The sequence below is a fragment of the Armigeres subalbatus genome, chromosome 2 (assembly GCF_024139115.2).
Source record: "Armigeres subalbatus isolate Guangzhou_Male chromosome 2, GZ_Asu_2, whole genome shotgun sequence".
Taxonomy (NCBI): Eukaryota; Metazoa; Arthropoda; class Insecta; order Diptera; family Culicidae; genus Armigeres; species Armigeres subalbatus.
This window is the reverse complement of record NC_085140.1, coordinates 5,959,177-5,968,159: the sequence shown is the minus strand read 5'-3', so window position 1 is coordinate 5,968,159 and position 8,983 is coordinate 5,959,177.

Here is an 8,983-nt window from a genome sequence, read left to right as displayed (position 1 = left end):
TCAATACAATTCCTGATTAATTTACGGTCCGGTGACCCTCCGGGAGACCCGGAACATCCGTAGAAGTGGTCAAATCATTGAACTCATCCTAGAAGAGCGCGGTTTTTTCCAAAGCTTTTCATTATCGAACGCTGAGTAACAAATGATTATAGTCACCCATTTTGGTGGACCTGGGTGGCCACCGGAGGTCCTCCGGAAGATCCGGAACGTCCGTAAAAATGGTCATTTCATGAAACTTATCATAGAAGAGCGCGGTTTTTTTTCCAAAGCTTTTTATTATCGAACTAAGAGTAACAAATGATTATGGTGACCCATTGTGATGGACCTGAGTGGCCATCGGAGTTCCTCCAGAAGATCCGGAACATCCGTAAAAATGGTCATTTCATGGAACATATCCTAGAAGTGCGCGTTTTTTTCACAAAGCTTTTCATTATTGTACTTTGAATAACAAATGATTGTGGTGACCCATTTTGATGGACCTGTGTGGTCACCGAAGGTCCTCCAGAAGATCCGGAACGTCCGTAAAAATGGTCAATTTCATAAAACTTATCATATAAGAGCGCGGTTTTTTACAAAGCTTTTCATTATCGAACTAAGGGTAACAAATGATTATGGTGATCCATTGTGATCAATTGTGGTCATTGTGGTCAATTCATAAAACTCACCAAAGAATAGCTGAATCACCGAACGCTGAGTAATACATGATTATGATGACCCTTTTTGAAGGCCCTGGGTGACTCATCATGGAAGAGTGCAATTTTTACAAAGCTACTCTGAGTAACAAAAGAACGTGGTAACACATTTAAATGTACTTGAGTGGCCACCAGAGGTCCTTTCTAAGATCCGGAACATCCGTAGAAATGTTCATTCCATGCAACTCACCATAGAAGGCTTTTCCAAAGCTTTTCATTAACATTCTCTGAGTTATAGAAAATTATCGTTACCCATTCTTATGGACCTGAGCGGTCACTCCTTTATGAATAATGCCCATAATATTCCTAAAAGCTGCAAACTAACGAATCTCGAATCATAGGAGCATGGTTTTACAAAAAATCTATTATCGCAATCTGAGTAAGACATTTTTGTCGTGACCCTCAGTTATGGACTTGAATGGCCAGTGAAGGCCCTCTCGTGATCTATATACATGACTTAAGTGATCACTGGATGTCCTCCTAAAGTTCCTACGGATTGGTCAACACTTGATACTTATCCTACTAGAACACGATCTTTTGAAAGTGTTTGTTATTCTACTTATTGATCATCTCATGAAGGTTGTTGTGATGCTTTCTGCGGGGGCCCCCTTTCCCGTGCGGTAAGATTCGCGACTACAAAGCAAGATCATGCTGAGGGTGGCGGAGTTCGATTCCTGGTCCGGTTTAGGAAATTTTTAAGTTGGAAATTTTCTTTTCTTCCCTGGGCATAAAAGTTTCATCATGTCAGCCTAATAACACAGTATCGACCCGGTTTTGTCACTTCGCGATTTTGTCTACCTTCGATTTTCTCTCGTTTTCGACACGATTTTATCACATTTTCGACCTGATATTGTCACCCTAAAAATTATAAAAATTTCAGGTGCTCTTTTTACCATAGTTGAACCTTTTTGCTGCCATTATAGACTCCCTGTTAATAGAAATTAAAATTATTAGATAGGTTTTTTATGATCCATCATCTTGCAAGAAATGTTTGACCAAAAGTGGTCAAAAGATTCAACCAAAGTAAATTTTTATTTTAAGTCAAACTTTCATGAGTCGATGATTTATGACTGAATATCGACTCATGGAAGCAAATTTTGCCATACTTGAAAATATTTTCTGGGTTAATGTGATCGTCCTTTCAAAAAAAAAAAAAATAGTGTCACCATAATTTTTATGAATTGACTATAATTACAGATTTTTTGATCTTGCGGAGCTTCATTGGTGACTACACACGTTCCTGAGAATGGGTTACAACGATCATAATGACTCAGGATACGAAAATAGGAAAACTATGACAAGTTTCATGAATTGACCGATTTTACGGATGATCTGAATGTACTTGAAGACATACAGTGGGCAATCCATGCGGATTGGTTACGATCATTTGTTTCTAAAATTAGGAAAATAAAAAGGTTTAGAAGAATCGTGTGCTTCATCATCTCTTATATGGCGTGTTTTTCTAAAGTGGGTTTTATGAATTGATCACTTTTACGTGTGATACGGATCTTTTGGAGGGCCTTTGGTTGCTACTCACATCCGTGAGAAAAGTTTACGGCAGTCACTTTGGTAAATAAGAAACGGTAAATAAGTTTGATGAATTGACCACTTTTACAGACGTTCCTGATCTTCTGGGGGAGCTCCGGTAGCCACTCAGATCCATCAAAATGAGTCACCACAATAATTTGTTATTCAACTTTCGATAATGAAAAGCTTTGTAAAAAACCGCGCTCTTATATGATAAGTTTCGTAATTGACAATTTTTACGGACGCTCCGGATCTTCTGAAGGTGATTATACAATCAAGCCATGTGGTGAATTTCAAATTCACCACAGGTCACCACAATCACAGCTTTGGAAAAAACCGCGCCCTTCTATGATAAGTTTCATAAATTGACCACTTTTACGGACGTTCCGGATCTTCTGAAGGACCTTCGGTGGCCACACAGGTCCTTCAGAATGGGTCACCACAATCATTTGTTACTCAAAGTTCGATAATGAAAAGCTTTGGAAAAAACCGCGCTCTTCTATGATATGTTTCATGAAATGACCATTTTTACGAATGTTCCGGATCTTCCGGAGGATCTCCGGTGGCCACCCAGTTCCACCAAAATGGGTAACCACAATCATTTGTTACTCAAAGTACTATAAAGAAAAGCTTTGGAAAAACCGTGCTCTTCTATGATGTGTTTGATAATTGACTTTTACGGACGTTCCGGATCTACTGGAAGACCTCCGGTGGCCACTTAGATCCATCAAATTAGGTCACCACAATCATTTGTTACTCAAAGATCGATAATGAAAAGCTTTAGAAAAAACCGCGCTCTTTTATGATAAGTTTCATGAATTTACCATTTTTACGGACGTTCCGGATCTTCCTGAGGACCACCGGTGGCCACCCAGGTCCACCAAAGTAGGTCACCACAATCATTTGTTACTCAAAGTACTATAAGGAAATGCTTTGGAAAAAACCGCGCTCTTCTATGATAAGTTTTATGAAATGACCATTTTTACGGATGTTCCGGATCTTCCGGAGGACCTCCGGTGGCCACCCAGTTCCTCCAAAATGGGTCACCACAATCATTTGTTACTCAAATTACGATCATCAAAAGCTTTGTGAAAACTTCACTCTTCTAGGATGAGTTCAATGAATTGACCACTTCTACGGATGTTCCGGGTCTTCCGGAGGGACACTGGACCGTGAAATAATCAGGAATTGTGTTGATCCATGGAAATGGACAATGGCTACATTCTATTAGGATTATTGCTACGCAAATTAATGAGCATTTCCAAAATCACCCTCCGAAAGGCAAGAAATCACGCCAAAAATTGGCCTAAGAATCTATGTTCCTTCAACATCGATTCCTGGGAACCTAAATGGCCAAAGTGCAAAATTCTGTTCGTAATGACATCCGTGGAATCCATACCTTCAATTTGGTTCCAAAAGATTGAGAATCGGTTTGAAAATGAACTTTTGGGAGTGAATTCAATTTGGGGTCATTTTTGACCCGCTAATGCACAATGTGTAACTTTTTTTTAATGCACTAGGAAGGTTTAAACCTCTGCATGCAGGATAAAACGCGTCTATCTGATGTGCTTGACTATGGGTGTCATAGTTTGAGAAGGGCGTGTGCCAATAATAATTATTTATTTTAAATAATTATCAATTAAAAAGTAAAAAAGTAAGAATTGAAAAGTTGGAAAATAAAAGTGAAAATGATGAGTGAGAAGTTATGAGTGATGAGAAGTGAGAAGTGAGATGTAGGAATTGAGAATTCCACCAAAAAGCCCTCAGTAGTTTTGATTTGGGATATAAGAACTCGGGGAGTGAGATGGGAGAAGCGAGAAAAAAGAACAAGAATTGAGAAGCGATGGGCAAGCAGTAAGAAGTGCGAAATAAGATGTGATCAGTGAAAAGCGAGAAGCAAGTAGTTGATAAGCGAGATACTTTGTGTGAGAAATGAGCAGTAAAAAAGCATGAAGAAGAATATGACAATTGATAAATGGGATGTGAGAAGTGAGAAACGAGACGTGAGAGGTGCAAGGTACAAGGAGTGAAATTGCAGAATAGAGAAAAAAAAGCAAGAAGAGAGACGAAGGGAGAGAAGTAAATAGTGTGGAGACTACTCAGAATAGAGTTTTTCTCAGCATAGATTTTTGGGCATCCAAGAAATCTCTGGAGTAAGGGCTAAAGATCTACAAGCGTACTAAAGATCAATCGGACTGTTTCAATTATGGCACATGTCCTCCTGGATGTGTAGAATAAAATAAGCCATCTTAAGATATTCTGGGTTATTCTATAAATCCCTGGAGTTGGGCCTTAAGATGTAATCGGACTGTTTTAAATGTGGTACATGCCCTTTTGGATGTGTAGAATAGGATAAGTCAGCGGCAGAGGTTCTCGGTCATTCAAGAAATTCCTGGAGTTAGGTCCTCAGATCTACACGCGTAGCTAAAGATCAATCGGACTACTTCAAATGTAGTACATGCCCTTTTGGATGTGAAGAATAGAATAAGTCAGCGGCAGAGGTTCTCGGTCATCCAAGAAATTCCTGGAGTTAGGTCCTCAGATCTACACGCGTAGCTAAAGATCAATCGGACTGTTTCAGTTATGGCACATGTCCTTTTGGATGGTTAGAATAGAATGAGCCATCGTAAGAGATTCTGGGTCATTCAAGAAATCCCTGGAGGCCTTAAGATCTACACGCGTCACTTTAAGATTTATCGGACTATTTTAAATGTGGTACATGCCATTTTGGATGTGTAGAATAGAATAAGTCAGTGGCCGAGGTTCTTGATCATCCAAGAAATCCCTTGAAATTGGCACACAGGTCTGCACAAGTAACCGAAGCTAAATCGATCGATGTGTATAATTAAATCTATAATTTTTAATTATAGAGTACGATGTATCTACGGCATAGGTTGTCGGCTATCCAAGACATACCTAGAGCAAGGCCTTAAGATCTACCACAAAACAAAAAAGAATTGCCCTTTGTGGTGGATAGGGCATGTATCATATTTGAAATAATCCAGTTGCTCTATCGTTACTTATGTAGATCTAAAGGCCTTATTCCAGAGCTTTTTTGGACAACCAAGAATTCATACTTTGAACACATTCTATTCTATGCAACACAAAAGGGATGTTCCATATTTGAAACAATCCAAGTAACCTTTGGTTACGTATGTAGACTTAAGGCCTTATTTCAGGAATTTCTTGTTCGACTAAAAACCTATGCTGGGAACGCGTTCTATTCTATGTACCATAAAGGGCATGTGCCAGTTTTGAACTAATCCAACTGATCTATGGCTACGCATGAGAATCTGAAGGCCTTATTTCATGGATTTCTTAGACAGCCAAGAACAAATTATGTGAACACATTCTATTCTATGCATCACAAAGGGCATCTATCACATTCGAAGCAGTCCGATAGATCGTTGGTTACTCATACAGACCTTAAGATCTCACTCCAGGAATTTCTTACAATCGTGATACATGTACCGTGCACAGAAATTCGTGATTTGGCTCCGTAAGGCACAAGGTCACATGCGCCCACCAAATAAATTAAAGAATAAACACATCTTGTATGCACACTTGCACACATTAACTAGTTACACGAAAATTTAGCAAAAAAAATATTAACATTTCATAAGCTTTCATTGCAGTGGAACAGAGAATAGGACTTTTCATAAATTGATAGGGGAGATGCGGTCAATATGCGCCTTCTAACCTAATCACTTAATTTAATGGCTATATCCTCCGAAAACATGTATGTTTGAAGTGTTTATCAATAATCTAACATATCAGTCATTATATGGTCCAAAAATTTCCATGTAAAGCCAGCAATATTGCAACAAAACGATTTTATTCCAAAATTGAGAATTTTGATCCAAAATTAACGTTGCTGGGCAATATGCGCCACCCAAAAATGATAATCAAAATATTCCAGTATTTTTCACCAAAATTTTCAAACTATTCTGCACAAGATTAGTGTCAACTCTATCCTTTCAGTTAGTCAATGTCTCAGACTGATGGTAATGAGGTGGACATATTTTTTGTATCTTCTGTCCTCAGAAACGCCGAAATTGCGTTGGAATGAGCCAAAATAATGTTTTTAAATTTTTAATACAGAATTTTTGACTAAGTTTTTCGTTTGACGGCTTCAGTTGCCTACGTTTTTGAGGCAAAATTTGGAATATAAACCAGAAAAGGGGGCGAAGCATTTTACCCAACTGGCGCATAAAATATATCTCCCCTACATGATTCTTCTGTCAGTTCACTGCTGTTTCTTAACATTTTTAGGCTGGCGCATTTTAGCTTCGGGTTGGCGCGTTTCAACCCGCATGGTTTGAATTTGCACGAAAATGCAGCGCTTCAAAATAAAATCGTTTTCTCGGAATATAATTGGTTTTTCGTCCAAAATTTTATTCCGTATTATAGATGGTAAGTTAAATTAGTGGTTATCACATTGGAAGTACATACTTTCGATTGTTATTATCGTTAAATTCAAAGATTTGCTAAGGAGGCGCATATTGACCGTCCTTCCCCTATTAAAATTTGGAATGAGACTTTATTGCGAGTAAATCTAGACCAACATTTGAAAAGGCCGTAACAGCCAAAATTTATTCCTTTTGATTCTTCGTATACATATTTAGCTTTATATGTAGACGAGGAATAAGAAAGAATAAATTTTGGCTGTTACGCCCTTTTCAAATGTTGGTCTAGAAATATCAAGATGAGACACAAGTGGGATTTAATTTCAAAATTTCTAGAACAAAGCCTACTATTTTATCAGTTTTTCTCAAACAGGAGACCATTTTAAACTAATTTCTGAAAGAAAATCAAAATCGTTTAAAATGTACATACATAACACTCTCAGAAAACGTTTGCAAATTACACAATGCTTAGGGTGGTTGAGCAAGGTGTGACGATACAACATTTTTGTGGTACTTGAGTTTTTATTTGCACATTTTCCCTATAACTTACAGCATGGACGGGACAACGAGCGACAAATGGATTTGCAGCAATTAATTGGGTGCTAAAGCCCTACTTCGTTTATGGTTGCAAACGAAATTGCATCGGTCAAGAAGACTCGAATCGATGTTATAAAAATTCTGGTTAAAGTCTAAATCAGTAAAAATAATATTTTTGTGTTAAAGACAATTTAAGGCAAATTTTGGGCTGTGCAACATTTCAGAACGAATGAACCATCAGTTCAAAACGTTAGGCCCATATATTAACTGTCAAAGATTGCGGTGTTTTGCTAGTGCGTTTGAATCATATTATTCCGTACGTCAAACAAGACCGAAAATGTCGAGGAAGCATTTTTTATCTATTTTTTAATTTCAAATTAAACAATGTTCCTTTCGATTCTTGAGTCGAAAGAAAAACTGACGCGTTCAGAATGATTAACTTCATCGTTCCCTGAAGGAAATCGAATATCGATTCTTCATTCTAGGACCCAATTAGGGTTTACTTTATATTTCCATTTGGAGGTATTTTGATTTGAAGTTAAGTAGAGTTTTTGAACAAAGAAATACCATTTCCCTATCCAATATCCAATATCCATTGTACTTGCCACACAAGATACATACTCATGTAATGGCGGGCATAGAAGCTTTCAATTAATAACTGTGGAAATGCTAATAGAATACTAAGTTAAAAAGCAGGCCAAGTTCCAGTTGGAATGTAGAGCTGATGAAGAAGAAGATATTTTTTTTAACAAAGCGTGTATTTTTTCAAAGCGCTCAAAATTGTTTTTTGTCTTTATTAGAGAGACTTGCAGCCCTAGGCTGGCTCGTCTCTTAACATCAAATTGTGACCTTCAGCTCCACACCACCGGCAAAGCCGACTCCGATCAAGACCTTTGCCGTAATATGACTTATGTCCGTAACCGAAGCACATGAAACGGGCCTGAGGTTGTTGGTTTGTTTTGGAGTTCCTCCAGTGACAGCCATGCGTCTACGGCCTTCTTACTGTCCTTGCTGTACTTTCGCCGTTGTTCAGAAAGGACATGATTACGTCCGTTACGTCCGTAATCACCACCATTTTCTGACCTCCGCTCTCCTTGTGACTGGTCATCACTACCGAGATGATCCTGGTCAGGGAAGCTCCTTCCATCTTGATCTCGATGGGCGGCTCCTCTGACCTGCCACGCTCTACTTATCCCGAGCAGAAAAAAATAACTTATGAATAACTTGACGAGGTATTAATTTTAAATACCACAATACCCCGATAAGTTATTCATAAGGTTGGAATAAGAGTTAAAATAACAAAAAATAATAACTAAAATTTATATGAATAACACCTGAGCAATAACAACTGGTATTATTTTGATAATGAATGAATAACTCAAAGTATAAAATTGTACAGAGGACTGAGTTAGTTATTGAAATGGTATTCAAGAACAAACAAATAACACCACATGATATTGGAATTCAATGAAAAAGGATAACTAAGCTTGTTATTGAATTGTTATTGAATAACAAGTTAATACTAAGATTTGTTCTTCTTGTAAATTTTTATTATTTCTATTATATTAATTACACTTAAGCTGGAATTACAATTTCAAAATACGACACTATGAATGCTTCAAAAAACCTACTGCATCATTCTTTGATTTTTTTAAAACAGTTGATTATTGAGATTAAATTAAAATTAAATTAAAATTAAATTAAAATTAAATTAAAATTAAATTAAAATTAAATTAAAATTAAATTAAAATTAAATTAAGATTAAATTAAAATTAAATTAAAATTAAATTAAAATTAAATTAAAATTAAATTAAAATTAAA